Source organism: Dendrobates tinctorius, unplaced genomic scaffold (assembly GCF_039654945.1).
Source record: "Dendrobates tinctorius isolate UK_male_01 unplaced genomic scaffold, ASM3965494v1 ptg000165l, whole genome shotgun sequence".
Lineage (NCBI taxonomy): Eukaryota > Metazoa > Chordata > Amphibia > Anura > Dendrobatidae > Dendrobates > Dendrobates tinctorius.
In genome coordinates, this window is record NW_027361832.1 from 19,138,481 (window position 1) to 19,158,467 (window position 19,987).

General features: G+C 50.1%; 1 long non-coding RNA gene across 1 annotated transcript in view; it reads right to left on the reverse strand.

Moving 5' to 3' along the window:
- LOC141053067 (uncharacterized) overlaps positions 1-18,951 on the reverse strand; it is a 61,220-nt gene extending 42,269 nt beyond the window's left edge. Inside the window, exon 1 of the long non-coding RNA XR_012220955.1 lies at positions 18,919-18,951. This is a non-coding gene — a long non-coding RNA (uncharacterized lncRNA). The remainder of the gene's footprint in view (positions 1-18,918) is intronic.
- Positions 18,952-19,987: the final 1,036 nt, after the last annotated feature.

Genomic DNA, 19,987 nt, shown 5'->3' on the forward strand with positions numbered 1-19,987 from the left:
ACGTGCCCTCCGTTCTACAAATGACCTAAGACTAACATCCCCCGTAATCCGAACCTCGCACCTCCGTCTCCAAGACTTCTCTCGTGCTGCTCCAGCTCTCTGGAATGCACTTCCCCAGACGATCAGACTGATACTTAGCCCTGACCTATTCAAGTGCGCTTTGAAAACCCATCTCTTCAAACAAGCCTACCACATCAACTACTCAGCAAACTAACTTTGCCCTGTTCCCTCCTTCCAAATATTATTCTGAATCTGCACCCTACTATTCATCTGTCTCCACACCCTCCATGCACACGATAACTGCACTTGATACTTGTCTATTGCACTTAAACACACGGGCTGATGACCGGATCATGCAGCTTTATATGAAAATCCCTATTTATTATAATTGCCAGACCTGAATTAACAAGCACTTCTCACCTACTGTGTCCCCCCATTTCCTTGTAGATTGTAAGCTTGCGAGCAAGGACCTCACTCCTAATGTCACTGTTTGAATTGTCTTAACTTGTATTGAATTTATTGTCTGTACATGTCCCCGCTTAATTGTAAAGTGCTGCGGAATATGTTGGCGCTATATAAATAAAAATTATTATTTATTATTATAGTGTATCAAAACCAAATTCTTGCACAAATTCCCCAAACAACTGATTCTGCCACACTTCCATTACCAACACCCTCAAACCATCCGCAACCAGCCAGTCAACAACAGACTCATACACATCACACTGCAAACACTGGGCAACAGATAGAGACAGGTCATAACACAAACGTCCAACCACAACATTCCCAAGACCAGCAGCATCTCCATGGCCAACAAACTTTGAGGCCTACTCATAGCTACACACAAATGCCTCCTACATCTGGTCCATCTTATTATTTTATTGACCGGTACCACCATGGGCCGCAAAGCAGCTTTTATGATGCATATGGCCATGCTGACTATTTTCAGCAAGGACAACTGCTGCAAGATCGCATTGTGCAACGCGGTACAAGAGGATCATACCAGTCTGAAAATGTTCCTGGTTGGGCACATGGCCCACATGAGGCATATAGCCACAGTGAGGAAACAAACAACCCACATCATATCACAACACAGGCACACAATTTATCTTTGGCTCCAACTTCCCAAAATCCATCACAAAGACAAACCTCACAAACCACATCCTCGCCCTCAACATCCCAGCCGTCTTTTTTGCCCTTGTAATGTATCCATTTTTGACAAGCCAAAAAGTCTCGCTAATTGAGGCAAGCTATTTGTTAAGGCAAAACGAAGCTTCTTGAAATGTTTCTATGTTATTATAGTGGTTTGAAAAAACCACTATATTGTAATCCGAACGCTGCTAACTTATTATTCTTATTCTTCTTCTTCTTATTATTATTAAGTTGATTTCCGCAATTAATACAGCCCGAACCGCTACACGCACAGACTCCGTTGAGGTGTCGTTTCGAAGCCAGCGTCCATGAGAGGTGTGCTAAGTATTTTTCGTGTCGATAGGATTTGTAGTTTTTGCGCAATTTGCGTTTGAAAATTTTTTTTCCCGTCATTGGAATGCACTGTCTCAATGCATTTGAATGGGGAAATGTTGCTATAGACAAAACATGCCCTGAGGCGATTGAAATGGCAGTTGAGCTCATTGATATGCGCAGGCAGACCCAGTTACTATGCCAACGCCTACGAACGTCACATGACCTCTCCAAGACAGAGCTTCTGCCATATAATATCAGCTCTTAAAGCAAAACCCACAGAACAAATGCAAATCTAGCTTCATCACATGACGTATGCCCCTGAGAGAGAATGTGCGCCAAAGTGTATTTAGAAGCCCAGTGAGTCACCCTGGCTCTTAAAAGGCCGACGTGCCAAAGTGATTCTTAAAGAGCCGGCGCACTAAAATGAGTCTTAAAGGGCCGACGCGCCAAATCGAAAGCTGAGTGACCCAAGGCTCCAAATCGGAGGCTGATAGACCCGGCCTACAAAAAGGAGGCTGAGCCACCCTGGCATCCAAATTGGACCCAGGGTGGCCCCGCCCACCAAATTGGACCCAGAGTGGCCCAGCCCACCAAATCAGACCCAGAGTGGCCCCACCCACCAAATTGGACCCTGAGGGGCCCCGGCCACAAAATCGGACCCTGAGGGGCCCCGGCCACAAAATCGGACCCTGAGGGGCCCCGGCCACAAAATCGGACCCTGAGGGGATCCGGCCACAAAATCAGACCCTGAGGGGCCCCGGCCACAACATCGGACCCTGAGGGGCCCCACTCACAAAATCGGACCCTGAGGGGCCCCACCCACAAAATCGGACCCTGAGGGGCCCCGCCCACCAAATTAGACCCTGAGGGGCCCCACCCTCAAAATCAGACCCTGAGGGGCCACAGCCACAAAATCAGACCCTGAGGGTCCCCAGCCACAAAATCGGACCCTGAGGGGCCCCACCCACAAAATCGGACCCTAAGGGGCCCCACCCACAAATCCAGACCCTGAGGGTCCCCAGCCACAAAATCGGACACTGAGAGACCCCGGCCACAAAATCGGACCCTGAGGGGCCCCAACCACAAAATCGAACCCTGAGGGGCCCCACCCACAAAATCAGACCCTGAGGGGCCCCAGCCACAAAATCGGACCCTGAGGGGACCCACCCTCAAAGTCGGTCCCTGAGGGGACCCACCCTCAAAGTCGGACCCTGAGGGGCCCCGGCCACAAAATCGGACCCTGAGGGGCCCCGGCCACAAAATCGGACCCTGAGGGGCCCCAACCACAAAATCGGACCCTGAGGGGCCCCAACCACAAAATCGGACCCTGAGAGACCCCGGCCACAAAATCGAACCCTGAGGGGCCCCGCCCACAAAATTGGACCCTGAGGGGCCCCGCCCACAAAATCGGACCCTGAGGGGCCCCGCCCTCAAAATCGGACCCTGAGGGGCCCCGCCCACCAAATCGGACCCTGAGGGGCCCCGCCAACCAAATCGGACTTGGAGGGGCCCCGCCAACCAAATCGGACTTGGAGGGGCCCCACCCACAAAATCGGACCCTGAGGGCCCCCAACCACAAAATCGGACCCTAAGAGGCCCCGGCCACAAAATCGGACCCTGAGAGACCCCGGCCACAAAATCGGACCCTGAGGGGCCCCGCCCTCAAAATCGGACCCTGAGGGGCCCCGCCCTCAAAATCGGACCCTGAGGGGCCCCGCCCTCAAAATCGGACCCTGAGGGGCCCCGCCTACCAAATCGGACCCTGAGGGGCCCCGCCAACCAAATCAGACCCTGAGGGGCCCCACCCACAAAATCGGACCCTGAGGGGCCCCGCCCTCAAAATCGGACCCTGAGGTGCCCCGCCCTCAAAATCGGACCCTGAGGGGCCCCGCCTACCAAATCAGACCCTGAGGGGCCCCGCCAACCAAATCGGACTCTGAGGGGCCCCACCCTCAAAATCGGACCCTGAGGTGCCCAACCAACAAAATCGGACCCTGAGCGGCCCCGGCCACAAAATCGGGCCCTGAGGGGCCCCGGCCACAAAATCGGACCCTGAGGGGCCCAGACCACAAAATCGGACCCTGAGGGGTCCCGGCCACAAAATCGGACCCTGAGGGGTGCCACCCACAAAATCAGACCCTGAGGGGCCCCGGCCATAAAATCAGACCCTGAGGGGCCCCGGCCATAAAATCGTACCCTGAGGGGCCCCACCCACAAAATCGTACCCTGAGGGGCCCCACCCACAAAATCAGCCATGAGGGGCCCCACCCACAAAATCGGACCCTGAGGAGCCCCACCCACAAAATCGGACCCTGAGGGGACCCACCCACAAAATCGGACCCTGAGGGGCCCCACCCACAAAATTGGACCCTGAGGAATCCCAGCCACTAATTCAAATCCTTATTAGCCCAGGCCACCGAATCGGATCCTGAGGGGCCCCACCCACCAAATCAGACCCTGAGGCCAAAGTGGCCCCTGAGAGGCACCCACATTTAAAACAGATCCTGAGTTGAAAGTCTTGCAGGGGCAGCAGGCAAGTCTCTCTTAAAGGGGCAGCCCAGGCACCATTTCAAACCACTATCTGTACTTCCTTCAGGAAATACACATCTAGTATTATTATTACTATTCAGTTGATTTCCACAATTAATGCGGCCCGAACCGCTACACGCACAGACTCCGTTGAGGCGTCATTTTGAAGCCAACGTCCAAGAGTGGTGTGCTAAGTATTTTTCGTGTCGATCGGATTTGTAGTTTTTGCCCAATTTGTGTTTGAAAAAGCATTTTCCTGTCATTGGAATGCATTGTCTCAATGCATTTTAACGGGAAAATGTTGTCATAGGGAAAACATGGGGCAGTCGTGAGGTGGCTGTTAAGCTCATTGATATGCGCAGGCTCACCCAGTTACTGTGCCAACGCCTATGAACTTCTCAAGACCCCCCAGGACAAAGTTTCTGCCAGATAATTTCTGCTCTTAAAGCGAAACCCACAGCAGAAATGCAAATCTTGCTTCATCACATGACGCATGCCCCTGAGAGAGAATGTGCGCCAAAGTGGATTTAGAAGCCCAGTGAGCGAAACTGGCTCTTAAAGGGCCGACGCGCCAAAGTGATTCTTAAAGGGCCGGCGCACCAAAATGAGTCTTAAAGGGCCGGCGCGCCAGATCGAAAGCTGAGTGACCCCAGGCCACAAATCGGAGGCTGATCGACCATGGCCTACAAATCAGATGCTGAGACACCCTGGCCTCCAAATCGGACCCAGAGTGGCCCCGCCCACCAAATCGGACTCAGAGTGGCCAAATTGGACCCTGAGGGGCCCCGCCCACCAAATCGGACCCTGAGGGGCCACACCCACCAAATCGGACCCTGAGGGGCCCCGCTCACCAAATCGGACCCTGAGGGGCCCCGACCACCAAATCGGACCCTGAGGGGCCCCGCTCACCATATCGGACCCTGAGGGGCCCCGCCCACCAAATTGGACCCTGAGGAGCCCCGCCCACCAAATCGGATCCTGAGAGGCCCCGACCACAAAGTCAGACCCTGAGGGGCCCCACTCACAATATCGAACCATGAGGGGCCCCGGCCACAAAATCGGACCCTGAGGGGCCACACCAACAAAATTGGACCCTGAGGGGCCACAGCCACAAAATCGGACCCTGAGGGGACACACCCACAAAATCGGACCCTGAGGGATCCCGGCCAGCAATTCAAGCCCTGAGGAGCCCAGGCCACTGAATCGGATCCTGAGGGGCCCACCCTCCAAATCATGCCCTGAGGCCAAAGTGGCCCCTGAAAGGCACTCACAGTTAAAACGAATCCTGAGTTGAAAGTCTTGCAGGGGCAGCAGGCAAGTCTCTCTTAAAGGGGCAGCCCGGGTACCTTTTCAAACCACTATCTGTACTTCCTTCAGGAAATACACATCTAGTTTTAATTGTAAAGTATTTTTTGGGTTACCTCAAAAAAATGTTGGTCTGGTAAAGACCACACAAATACCTTATTTTGGCAGAATCATTAAACAAATGTTATTAAGGTTATGACAAAAATAATCAATACAGGTGAAAAATTAAAAATCATGTGTGTACTTTTTCTTGAAACAGTATTGCTCCCTCAGGTGACACAAAATAGTTTGCTAATAGATTGCGGACTCTGAGGCCTGAAAGCTGTCTCACTCTGGGCAAATCATGGGAAATGTGTGAAGGATTGATTGGCTAATTGTCCAACAAAATCCTAAGACACAGAGCAATCATGTTGGTGGCTAAAGGCCCCGTCACACTAAGCGACTCACCAGCGATCCCGACACCGATATCAAGGTGTCAGGATCGCTGGTAAGTCGCTATGTGATCGCTGGTGAGCTGTCACACAGACAGCTTCACCAGCGATCAGCACAGCGATGCCGAGCGCCCGGCATCGCTGGCTATCGCTGTAGAAAATAGAATAAAAATAAAAAATATAGTTATTCTCACCTTCCGACGTCCCGTTTAGCCATCCCGCCTCTCTCCACGCTCCGGTCCCAGTGATCCTTTGCACGAATGACAGCGAGATGTCACGGTCTCGCGGGATAACAAAATCTCGCGGTCATTCATGCAAAGGATCACTGGGACCGGAGCGTGGAGAGAGGCGGGATGGCTGAACGGGACATCGGAAGGTGAGAATAACTATATTTTTTATTTTTTTTATAATTTTTTTACACCTGATCGCTGGTCTCCCGCTGTCACACACAGCGATGCGTGCTGGCCAGCGGGAGACCAGCGACAAAAGAAATGTCCAGAGGTTTCTTGCAGCGATCAGCGATACCGGCAGGGGGGCCGCTCGCTGATCGCTGTCACACACAGCGATCTCGCTGGTGAGATCGCTGTTACGTCACAAAAGTTGTGACTCAGCAGCGATCTCGCTACCGAGATTGCTTAGTGAGACGGGGCCTTAAAATTATGCAAGATTACACAGGCCTTGATTACCAAATTTACATTTTGGTCGCTTAACTGAAGGGCACTGAGCAAGACCCTTAATTTAGCACTCAAAATGCCAAAGGCACATTCAAAAAGCCGACGGGCTTGAGTTAGTTGTTAATTAAATATGCGCCCACGTCTGTCCAGACCACGTCTAGCATAAGGCCTCATTACTGAATGTGTAAGTTGAAATGCCTCATCAGCAACTACTACATAAGGCATTGGTTGGCCAACAGAAGAAGGAAGATTCCTTGGTGGTGGGACACCCAATTCATTGGCCTTCAGCTGCCGACCCATCATGGAACAATTGAAGATTCGTGAATCTCACGTTCTTCCATAGGCCCCTATAGCTACAATTCTAAAATTGTACTTGCTGTCTACTAAGGCCAACAAGACAACCGAAAAATTTTGGGCTTTTTTTGGGCGTTGGGTGATTAGCGGATGCACCCAAAAACAGTGCCGCCTCCTTGGAGCTACTACAGGGGAATATCCTACACCATACTCCCGGGATAACACCCAGTAAAAGAGGAGCTCCTCAGTAGGATCAAGACTTAGATTATTAGCTGCCATGCTTACTTGGTTGCAATACACAAATAAACATGTGTAAAATCACATCAAGCAATGAGATATGTTGCTAAGTGCCTTTATATAGGGCTGGCCCTAATGATTTCTAATTGATTATGCCTTCTAGCTCTGTTTAAAAATGATGGAAAACTTATGGAAAACTTATGGAAATCAGATGGAAATCTGATGTAAAACTGATGGCAAACGGATGATGTGTAGAAAAATCGCACAGAAATCGCATCACAATCACAAGACAATCGTCCGATTTTTCCATACCAAAAACGGACTGTTTTTTTAATCGCCAATGGGTATGAGGCCTAAAACTGAAGGTTTTCCAAACATTCACATCCATTCCCATGAGTAATTATTGGTGGATGGAGGCACTCAGACACAATTAAATGAACTGATCCACTATCAGGCCTGGAAAGAATCACTGTGATCTAATCCAATGTCCTTAAATGTAGGATTAAGTTCTCCCCCTAGCCTCTTTTAAAACAAATTGCAGCTTGTCAGAGCAAATACTTATATCATCCACACACACTACACACATGTATATACGGGTCCATATATATATATATACTGTGTGTGATATATATATACTGTATAAATATATATATATATGCTGTACATTACTATGGATTGTTTCTATAAAAGGCTAGCATTGTACAGAATATAATTTATTCTACATTTGCGATTTACATTTTGTGATGACAATCAATATCACGCATAAAGCCATTTACTCTCCATGTGATATGAGTGGAGTGATGAACGTCAACTTGTGGAGCAGCTCTCATTGATCTCTAATTCAATTACTAGTTATTTGCACTTTCTAGGACACAGTGTAGATGACATTGTGCTCAATATATTTCACAGTCATGGGCAGTCAATATGCCCATGCAGTTTGTATGTATGTCATGTGTTTGTATTCACTCCTGAAACTCTGGTTCTCTCTAACATCTCCATACACAGCTGTTTAGTAACAGGGACCAAAATAACCATATATGCAGTAGTCCTAAACATACTTAAAAATGTACCTGCAAACCAGAGTAAAACAATGGTCTTGCTCACTGTCCTTTCTTAAGCTGTATTTCTTTATCAGCATTTTTCCAGCACTATAGGTACTGGAAGTTCTTTTCCCTCACCTTCCAAGATACATTATGACTACTGTGGCGCCCCTGAGGGTTCAGTCGCCACAGAGGTACTGCACCTCCTCCTGAGGTGTGGTACCCCACCATCCAGGCAAGGTGGAGACACCTGACCACGCTCCATCACCTGCACCCCACACCACAAAGTAGTGTAGCAAAGCACCTTCAGCGGCTCCCTGCTTGGAGTGTAGCATAGCACCCCTTGGTGACTCCCTGCTTGGAACACGAAACGTGCTGGGAGGTGGGTGGAGTTTAGTTCACATAAAAGAGCGGGAAGAGTTGAGTCAGTCAGTCAGTCTTTCATTCAGTCAGTGAGTGAAGATGTAGAAGGACAGAGAAGATCCCTGGAAGAGGGATGGAAGAAGGAAGTGCTGCAGCAGGCCACAGTGATCTGGGTCTGCTGGCAACGGAAAGAGACAGAGAAAGGAAGCTTGATTCTCCATTGGGAAGAAGGATTAGCATGGAACGTGAGGTGTTATGAATGGGTCATCGAGGAGGAAAAAACCTAAACATGTTAAGCCCAGAAAAGCCAGAGAGGTTGGTAACTATGCAGATTGCAGATCCCTGATCCTAACCACACAACTAGCAGCAGCCGTGGAGCGTGCCTACGATGAACCTAGACGCCTCGTCACGGCCAGAGGACTAAATAAGCCTAAAGCAAGAAAAGGGAAAACTAACTGCCCCAGAGCAGACCCCAAAGGAAAGACAGACCCCACACATGTATTGACGGTGAAACAAGATGAAAGCACAAACACAGGTAGGAAAATAGGCTGAGCAAATGATGGGGCCCAAACTAACTAGAAAGGATAGGAAAGGAAAGACACTGTCTGCAATCTGCCCAAAACCCTACAAAATAATGTCCAACACTTCTGATAACAAAATTAACCCTGAAGTCACTAGACTTCTCCCACTATATCAGCACTCTGAAATATTCTGAGACAGAGCAAAAAGAGGCCAATCTAATAAGGGATAAAAAGTAAATTGGCAAATACAGATAAATAAGAGTGGAAATTCAGCACAGCCCCAACCGGGGCCGGCCGACCACACAAAAACTGAATAGAACAACAAAATCAAGTGTGAACATTAGCAGAGAAACTTAGCTTGAGCTGACTGGAACAGAGCTGAGAACCAAGACCTGACAAGCAGAAGGAATCACCAGCACCAGAGTAGGGCGTCGGCTGTCTTAAATCCAATCTGAGATTCCTGAGGTCCAATTGTCATTTTCATTATCAGGTGGCAGATCTCTACTGATTAAATCAGCCTCACTACCTCCTGTTACCACCAGAGGGAGCCTGACTGGTAGACCAGAAAATGAACTCACAACAGTTAGGAGAATAAGAGAACAAGGACCAGGGTTAGAGGAGAACCCTTTTCAAGTTCTAAGCGTAAGGCCAATATCCAGTCCCCGAGTTTGTACGGACACTAATGGTCCTGCCGCAGACACCGGAGGAATAGAAGTAGTGACCAATTTATTCCCACTCAAGACTTGGGGGCACAACAGCAACATATTAGTGAGCCGGGACTTAGTAGCAAGGAGTCCCCGAAGCAGGCTACAGCTATCTGCCATACAAGTAGAGTTCATAGGAACATCTGACAGGAGGGACTCCAGTGTAACTCAGTACTAGGAGTACTTCACTCAAAGGCGCTATAAGAGGAGATGTTCAGAAAAGGCACATATGTTGGCGGAGTGTTGGAAAGGAGTACTTCATCTTGCCTGGAAGTTGGCTGAGCTCCTGACCCGGAGGACACGGCACGGATGCGGGCACCTGTACCTGCAACAGACTGTGAGTAAAGCTTTGGAACTACATGCCCTGTTGTCCTCCACTTATTCCCGCGCCAACCTGTCCAGCACTGCTATATCCCTTGCGCCTGACACTACACCATCTAAGTGTCACTTCACCTACACTGCCCTGGGACTACAGCCCCGCCTGTGGAGGGCTATAACATCACTGCTGCACCACACCATCTGTCCCAGAGGATCTGTCTGCAGCGTCGGCTTACATCTCTATTGCCGAACACCACAGATGGCGTCACGAATCACTCATCATCAGCACACTGAACATTCCCCTTTTACAAAGGGCGCCCAGGGCCACGGGCCGGGTCCCAGCTGCCGTGACATCTCCCATTAAAGCTCATCGGGCCCGGTACCGAGTACCCCACAGCCCTGGAAGGGCGACCCACTACCAGTGTCCAATGTTTTGCCAGCTATGAACTAAGAGCCATCCTTTTGTTGTGCCTGCATTTTGTTAGACAGCTGAGCAGGAGTAGAGAGACAAAAATTTAATAGCTGTCTACAACTATCTAAAGGGCTGTCACAGCATAAAGGGATCATCCTTATTCTCATTTGCACATGGAAACTATCATACACAGTGTGGGAAGACTAAGTACAACAAGAAGGGAAAGAAGCCCAAACGCTAGGGAAAGGGGGAGTGAAGACCCCTTAAGCAGATCTAATAGCACCCTGCCTCCTCTACCATCCCTATATTGGTTCCACACCAATCGCAATCAGGAACCTAAGCCCCGTATATCCCTAGAGCTAGGCCCTGAATAGGGAAGGGGACGGGTGAGCACTGGTCAGTCCCCACTGTACGCTAAAGAGAAGAAGGTAGATAAACAAGGGGAAAGCCATTTAGTTTGAGCAGACTCAGAGAGATAACACTAAACGTCCTCCAACAGCACCAGGGAGGAAGTAAGCTGACTGCTATAGCTCCAAGCCTTCACAAGGGAAAATGTGAATATCACTGGTAACTCTCTGAAACAGACTGAGAGTCTATAAACACCCAGGTCCAGGTGTGTCAATTTGAGCGGTAGTGAGGTTGGCACTGGGTCCAAAAGTCAGAAGGATTAAGAAGGCGTCTGCAATGCCAAACGTAGAGACCTTCTGCAGCCAGACGCAGAGTGACTGTCTGTAGCATTTGTCACACCTGTGACAGAAACACGAGACGCAATGGAATGAAACTGAAAGAAATGGCCGGAGTAAGCCTACCGGGCCCCTAGAGGAGGCGTGGGCGGAGGTCATCATGATGGGGGTTGGAGGGTTTATTGGAGGGAAGGGTTAATGGGGACAGGGAGCTAGGGGGTATTTAAGCTAGGGGCTGGAGGGTTCCCGCACTCTGTTCCTGCTTTCACAGCTCCAGAACAGTCCCACACCTTACCGGGATGTCTGGAGTGGATCAGGCCCTGGACAGACTGCGGGCGGCAGCGGCGGTGCAGCCTCCGGGGTGGCTGGCCTGCTTCATGGGGCGCCAGCGCAGGCCGAGGTGAGAGAGCGGAGGTCCAGGCAGGCGAGGCCTCCAGAACGGCTCTCGCCCGATACCGCTCCCCGGGCCTCGCATCGCCGCCGGAGGCCCTCCCGGGACCCTCCAGGCCGCGCAACGCTGACTCCTCCATCCAGGGCGTCGCGGCCTGGGAGGAATCCTCAGGTGCGGCGAGGCCCCGCGGCGGCGTCCGGACCTTCGCCCCGGGGAAGGAGGGGGCGGAGCCGGCACACGCCCGGCTTCCTGCTGTACCAGCTTCTTCGGGGGGCCGCGGCGGTTGTGGACGTGCCGCGCGGCCTGCCTCTGCATCATCGGGGAATTCAGCCGCCGGCAGAGTGACGGCCTGCCGGGTGGCAGGGCCGGGTCCTTCTTTGTCCCCCAGCGGTGTGGGGGAACCGGCCGTGGTGGGGGGCGCCGCTGCACTGGCCCCGCAGCGGCGCCTGCTTCTGACCCTCTGACTACACCTTACAGCCCTGGGGCTGCAGCGGGACTGGGGGGGGGAGGCCTGGCGGGGTCAGTGCCGGCTGCAGGACGACTCGTGCGGAGGAGGATGGTGTCGGCTCCCAGCTGTCGTGGGGGGCCCTAGGTGCCCAGGTGCCTCGTGATGGCACATCAGCAAGAACTCTCGGCGGGGGGTGCCAGGAGGCTTTGGATTTGGGGGTACCACCACCTGGTTCAGTCCAGGGGTTCAGGCCTCCCACCCCGGCCCTGGCTGCGGGGGTGTTCGGGTTGCAACAACGTGGCGGCGAGGCCGCCACCGGGAGCCGTGAGGTCCACGAGGCGTTGGGGGATCCAGGATTTCCGGCTGGAGGGCACACAGCCCCCTCGCAGCCCGGTGAGTATGTGTCTATGTCCCCTGTTTGTCTCCCGCTTTTATCTTCGTCAGTGGTGGTAAGGGGCCCCTCGGCAGAATCCAGTGGCGTTGGGTTCGCGGCTGGGTTGAGCAGTTCAGGGTCGGCCGGGGGCGTGTGTGATATGCTGGCGGATGTGCGTAACTTGCTGTCATGCTTGGAGCGGGGTTTTGTTGGGTCGTGCAAACCGACAGAGAAAAAGAGTGTCGTGTGCATTTGGATGATCGGGCGCATGGCGAGGTGTATGTGTGCTTTGAAGGTTTGTTGGGGGCTCATTTAAAAAAGGAGGTAAAAGAGCAGATTTGGAAGGATGAATATGTGGAAATATTTTCGTTATTGCCTCTTGAAAAGTTTAATTTGGATAAAAGTAAGAAGGAGGATAGCAAAAAGGAGGATGAGGAAAAGCGGAGGTGGCGCTTGATTCCTCAGACATTTGTAAATTGGCAGCAAGCTTTTGCCATTTTGGCAAGTGTTATTGGGGAACAGGCCCCCGATAATTGCTCCGCATTGTTTTGTTATTTGGACACTATTGGGGAGGCTTACAGAGTATATGGCGGTCAGGCGTGGCTGAGGTATGACGAGCAATTTCGTCAGAGGAAAGCTGTGCGTCCGGCTATTCGTTGGGACCAAAAAGATATTGGGTTGTGGATGCGCGTGATAGCGCAAAATAAGTTTGGGAGTTCCTTTCATGGGGGGCTGGAAGCACCAGCCAGAGTAGCGGCACCTCCAGCTCTACGGGTGGCGGAGGGCAAGGGCAGTCAGGAACACACAGGGCGGGGGTTTACTGGCAGTTTAATGACGGCCAGTGTAAGTTCAGGGCCAACTGTAAATTTAAACACCTCTGCTCAAATTGCAATGGCGCCTCACCCGGGGCGTCAAAGTGTTTCAAGATAGGGAAGTCCAGATCTGGGGGTGGTAATTTGCAAGGGGGAGACTCCGGTGAATCTGGAAAGGATGGTTCCCTATCTAAATAGGTACCCGGATAGGGAAAGAGCGGGGCTGTTGTATTCAGGTTTTAAGGAGGGTTTTCGCATTCCGAGTCCTCCGTTTGTTTTAAAAAATTTGCGCTCAGCCTTGGAGTATTCTTCAGTTGCTTCAGAGAAACTCAGGAAAGAAGTTTTGTTGGTTCGCATGGCGGGCCCTTTCGTGTCCCCTCCTTTTCCGAATTTGGTGGTTTCCCCGTTGGGGGTGGTTCCGAAGAAGGAGCCGAATAAGTTTCGGCTCATTCAACATTTGTCTTACCCACGTGGGAGGTCGGTTAACGACGGTATTGATCCAGAGATTTGTTCGGTGGTATATTCTTCGTTTGACGAGGCGGCATGTTGGGTGAGGAAATGTGGTTGTGGTGCCCTTATGGCTAAGACCGATGTCGAATCCGCTTTTCGTCTACTTCCGGTCCACCCTGACAGCGTGAAGTTGTTGGGCTGTTTTTGGGAAGGCAGGTTTATTGTGGATAGGTGTTTACCTATGGGTTGTTCGGTGTCCTGTGCGTATTTCGAGGCGTTTAGTTCCTTTCTCGAGTGGGTCGTGTGCGACGCTTCTGGTTTCGATTCGGTGGTTCATTATTTAGACGATTTCTTGTGTGTTGGCCCGGCGGATTCTTCACATTGTTTCAGGATTTTGAAAGCGATTGAGTGGGTGGCAGATTTGTTCGGGGTCCCGTTGGCGCCCGAAAAGACTGAGGGCCCCAGTACGTGTCTGCGTTTTTTGGGGCTCGTCATCGATACAGTCGAATGGGAATTTTGGTTGCTGGAGGACAAGCTGGTAGATTTGAGGTCGGAATTGGTTCGTGCACGTCGGTTGCGGAAAATATCGTTGCGGGATCTTCAGTCGCTGTTGGGGAAGCTTAACTTCGCTTGTCGGGTGATGCCGATGGGTCGCGTTTTTTCACGTAGGCTGGCTAGCGCTACTTCGGGGATTCAGGCCCCCCATCATTTTGTGAGGTTGTCGGCGGAGCTCAGGGCTGATTTGGCTGTCTGGGAGTCCTTTTTGGAGGAGTACAACGGTCGCACGTTGGTAATGGCTGAGGTGGTTTGTAACGATGCTTTGGATTTGTTTGCGGATGCAGCTGGCAGACTCGGTTTTGGTGCCTATTTCGGAGGGCAATGGTGCGCAGCTCAGTGGCCGCTGCGTGGGTTTCGGCCGGGTTGGTGCGTAACATCATGTTGTTGGAGATTTTTCCGATTCTGGTGGCGGTACATTTATGGGGACAGGATTTTCGGAATCGGCGCTTTCGTTTTAATTGCGACAACATGGGTGTTGTGAGCGTGATTAATAGCCTTACTGCATCGTCCCCTCCAGTTGTCAGGGTTTTGCAGAAGTTGGTGCTCTCGTGTTTGTCTTTGAATGCACATGTGACTGCGACGCATGTGCCTGGAGTGAAGAACGAGATAGCTGACTCTCTCGTTCGCAGTGGGATCGTTTTCGTTCCTTGGCTCCGGAAGCAGAGTTCGAGGGTCTAATTTGTCCGGAGGATCTGTGGAGGGTGGCTTACGAGCCGCAGAGTCACTGATCGAATCGTCATTGGCACCAAAAACTTTGGAGGCTTACCGGAATGTGTGGCGCATGTGGGAAGAGGTCCTTACGGCTGGCCCCACCAGTGGGGTTGGGCTTGAGCAAGAGGGTTTGTTGTTGTCTTGGTTGGGGCGGGGCGCGAGCGAAGGTTGGTCTTGTGTGAAGTTGACACGCTTGTTGGCAGGTTTGTCTTTTGGTTTTCGGTTGCGTGGGTGCAGGGATTTGATGAAAACATTTCTGGTGAGACAGGCGGCAAAAGGTTTCAACTGTTTCCGAGGGGGGGTGATTTAAGACGGCCTGTGTTGTTTAATATGCTGGAGCAATTGGGGCTGGTTCTGGGATCGGTTTGCGCAGATTGGTATGAGATTGTGTTGTTTCGCTTGGCCTTTTCGCTTGCATTTTTTGGGGCTTTGCGGATTGAGGAACTGGTGTCTCCCAATAAAGAGTCGATGGGTGGCTTGCTAGCCAGGGATGTGGTATTGACCTCCCAGGGGGTTGAGTTCTGGCTGCGTCGGTCTAAAACGGACCAGTCTGGAAAAGGCCGTCGAGTTGTGTTGGGTGTCGTGCCTGGTTCTGGAATGTGCCCGGTTCAGTGTTTGCGTACTTTTTGGGAACTTCGGCCCAGTTTGAGCGGCTCCTTGTTGTGCCACGCAGACAGGAGTAGTTTGTCTCGGTATCAGTTTGGCGTGGTGTTTAAAAAGTCAATTCGGTGTTTGGGGATAGATGATTCTCGATTTGCCTTGCATTCATTTAGGATAGGAGCGGCGACCGAGGCAGCAGAGCGTGTTTTGGGTCCCTCTTTCAAACAGCGCATTGGCGGGTGGAGGTCTAATCGGTATCGCAGTTATGTTCGGCCTTTCAGCGTGAGGGGGGTGGATTCGGATGGTGGTGTCCATGGGGTTGATTAAATGTTAAAGGGGTTGGAGTTCAATCCTTTCTGCAAGTATGTTTTTCCTGTTAGTGTCGTTTTGTGTTTCAGGTGAGGATCCGCTGCTGGTCTGGATATTTGGTCACTCCTTTGTTTATTGGGGAGCATTGCGAGCCAATGTCAGGAACGAAGGCAGACAGTTGGGGATTTCCAGGATGGTGGCGGTGGTGCGGTGGCTCGGTTTCAGGGGCCTGGTGTGGCGTCGGGTGTTGCCGGAGATCCACGAGTGTGTCCAGTTGGACCGTGCACCAGATATTCTCGTTATTCATGCTGGGGGTAACGATCTGGCTGTCCGGCCCTTTCGGGAATTGATCAAGGACATTAAGCAAGATTGCTTGCGGTTGTGGTTGATGTATTGGGGGATCACGATTGTGTGGTCTGAGATTGTGCCACGCAGGCGTTGGCGGTCTATGAGATCGTTGGAGAATGTCAATCGGGCCAGGATTAAGGTCAACAGAGCGGTGTCTGCTTTTATAGTTAAAAATGGGGGCGTTGCCATGCGACATTTCGATTTGGAAAAGGGCGAGGGCGATATTTGGTTGGCGGACAGGATCCATTTAAATGCAGTGGGTTCTGATATTTGGGCCCTCGCCCTTCAGGAGGGTATAGAGAAGGCCGTCGCATGGCGGGTTGTGGGGGTCTCGGGTCATTGAGGCGTTCAAGGCCCCCTCGTTGTGGCGGTTTTGGGGGAGTCCTTGAAGTCGGTGGAAATTGGTTTTGGAGACTCGGTGTGTAGGGTCTCCTTCGTTTAAAGGTATGCTGGTCGTGATCTGGTGAAAGGTGGATGCGGAGTTTTCCGTCGGAAGAGGGCGGATCTCCAAGTAGTTTGTGGACAATATCTATTGGTGTGCTGGTGCTCCCGAGCCTGTGGGGTAACGGCTGGGAGCAAATGGTCGGGGTTTGTTCACAATATTTTGGACTATTTCACCATGATCTTGTGGCTTCAAGGACTTCTCCTTCCAGGGTTAAAGTCATTGTACTTTTGTTGTTTATGATACAGTGTTTATTGTTTGTTTTGTTGTTATAATAAAAGGCTGCTGTGGCCATAACCATTCCAAATGAAATACCGGTGTCTGTGTATTAGTTGGCGCCGGGGTGGTGGTGGGGTTTTTTATGGTCACGTTGGGGTATCGGGGGAAAGTCAAGACGCTTGGACTCCCCACGATGTAAACACTTGACAATACCAACGTCAAGAAATGGCCGGAGTGAGCCTCCCGGGCCCCTAGAGGAGGCGTGGGTGGAGGCCATCATGACGGGGGGTTGGAGGGTTTATTGGAGGGAAGGGTTAATGGGGACGGGGAGCTAGGGGGTATTTAAGCTAAGGGCTGGAGGGTTCCCGCCCTCTGTTCCTGCTTTCACAGCTCCAGAACAGTCCCAACCTCCCTTTTTTCTTTTTGGGGCAGTAGTGTGCGATTCCAATTTTGGGTCATGGCGGTTTTGGGGGAGGGGGGAGTCCTTGAAGTCGGTGGAAATTGGTTTTGGAGACTCAGTGTGTAGGGTCTCCTTCGTTTAAAGGTATGCTGGTTGTGATCTGGTGAAAGGTGGATGCGGAGTTTTCCGTCGGAAGAGGGCGGATCTCCAAGTAGTTTGTGGACAATATCTATTGGTGTACTGGTGCTCCCGAGCCTGTGGGGTAACCGCTGGGAGCAAATGGTCGGGGTTGGTTCACAATATTTTGGACTATTTCACCATGATCTTGTGGCTTCAAGGACTTCTCCTTCCAGGGTTAAAGTCATTGTACTTTTGTTATTTATGATACAGTGTTTATTGTTTGTTTTGTTGTTATAATAAAAGGCTGCTGTGGCCATAAACATTCCAAAAGAAATACCGGTGTCTGTGTATTAGTTGGCGCCGGGGTGGTGGTGGGGTTTTTTATGGTCATGTTGGGGTATCGGGGGAAAGTCAAGACGCTTGGACTCCCCACGAGATAAACACTTGACAATACCAACGTCAAGGGAGAAGATACAGATTAGAGATTATAAAAAACTTTTTGACAATGAGTATGATCAATGAGTGCCTTTTGACGTGGTGAGTTCTCCTTCAATGGGAGTCTTCGAACAGAGGCTGGACAGACATCTGTCTGAGATAGTGTAGTGAATCCTGCATTGAGCAGGGGGTTGGACACATTGACCCTGGAGGTCTCTTCCAACTCTAACATTTTATGATCTATGAAAAACCTTCCTGCGCTCCCTGTAATCCATCTCTGTGCCTCTGCTAGAGACGGATTACATTTGCCAAAAGGAGAAAAAAAGCAGGTTAGTCAGAAGGAAGACACCTACTTAGTGACATTTTGGAGTGATTTTTATGGCTGAGGATGCCATTTTCAGTAAACAATGCACATTGTAGTTAGTAGTCATCACTTTGGCCATCAGATGAGCCTAAATTCAATGGAACTAGCCAGTAGTCATTTTAGTGCAGCACTTTCTCCCTCTACTTTGGTTTGCAGGTGTTGCTACATGGAAAACATAAAAGCTTATTGAACTTGAAGGAGAGCTTGTCACACTTGCTGACGTCGAGAGTCCTTGTGATAGATTTAGTATTTTTGAAAGAACCTCTTCGTTAGTCGCTAATTTTAAACAAACATCTCTTGTTAGTGGAGGAATTCTTTTGCTTCCTTTGCTATGTTAATCAATAGCCACCAGCAGCCAAGGTTACTGTGACACGACCATGAATTCCCTGAGTAACCGGACACTGTTCTGCAGGACTATTGTTCTTTCCTGAATATTTTCTGCATGATCAGAGCACAGGGCACCGCCGTGCACATACTGCTATAGAGGAGCATTATTATCTGATTTTAAATTAGGAAGACATGTGCACATATAAATGTGTAAGTGATATTTACTTTTCTATATATATATATATATATACAGTATATATATATTTCAGATCCAAAGAAAAATGGAGGCAGCACACCGTTCAGATTTAAGTTTACAGGGGCTTAGTTTTGATAGCCCATCACAGCGACGTTTCGGCTCATATTGAGCCTTTCTCAAGCGACACAATAGTGCACATACAAGGTAATTATAGTGAACCGGAAATTGAACATGGTTAATTAAAATCACATAGAAAAGAATATAATAATTCATATAAAAGTGACCTGCATAAAGTGCATCAAAGGTCCACATGGACATAAATGTAATAAAGTGCAATGCCATGACATACATATATATCTTAACATATTAATGCCGATTTAAACATTAATTGATAATTAACATACAGCTGTATATCATAAATCATTGTCATGACTCACCCCATTCTATGTACACACTTGCTCGCCTATGGGTAATAAAATATTTGCAGACTTTGTCATGCGCAATCATGTTTTGTCAGTAACTGAAATGGAGCCGGTGATAGGAATCATCCTCCGCGCATGCGCAGGTTGATCTGTATTCCCGGTCATATGATCTTTGTATTCTTTCCTGAGACGTGCGCACTGTGTTTGGCAGGACGCCGACATAGGCGAGCGAGTGTGTACTTAGAATGGGGTGAGTCATGACAATGATTTATGATATTCAGCTGTATGTTAATTATCAATTAATGTATAAGTCGGCATTAATATGTTAAGATATATATGTATGTTATGGCACTGCACTTTATTACATTTATGTCCATGTGGACCTTTGATGCACTTTATGCAGGTCACTTTTATATGAATTACTTGATGAAGAGCCCGGCGCTGCCCGGGCATAGTAACTAAGACACCAGAAACGCATTGAGAACGCAGGCATCTATATCTTCTATGCTGGCATTTTAACCTCTACCCTGTATCGATTTGAAGTGAATAAAAGAAATTTGTTTTCACTACATTGTGGAGCTGGACAACCTTTTTCCATGTCAGAACCAGAGCACTGAATGGAATGGTCCTAACTTCCATACCGGAGATCCCTTTAAGAGAGGCCTGGGGTCAGTACCAAAGCGCAGAGTGGATTTGCCCTAAATTCCATACCAATGATTCCTTTAAGAGAGACTGGGATCAGAACCACTGTTCTGAGTGGATTTGCCCTGACTTGCATACCGGAGATCCCTTTAAGAGAGGCCTGGGGTGAGAATCATAGCGCTGAGGGATTTACCCTAACTTCCATACCGGAGATCCCTTTAGGAGAGGCCTGGGGTCAGTACCAAAGCGCAGAGTGGATTTGCCCTAAATTCCATACCAATGATTCCTTTAAGAGAGACTGGGATCAGAACCACTGTTCTGAGTGGATTTGCCCTGACTTGCATACAGGAGATCCCTTTAAGAGACCCTGGGGTCCGTACCAGAGCATTTGAAGGCAATTGCCCTGACTTCCATACCGAAGAACCCTTTAAGAGAGGACTGG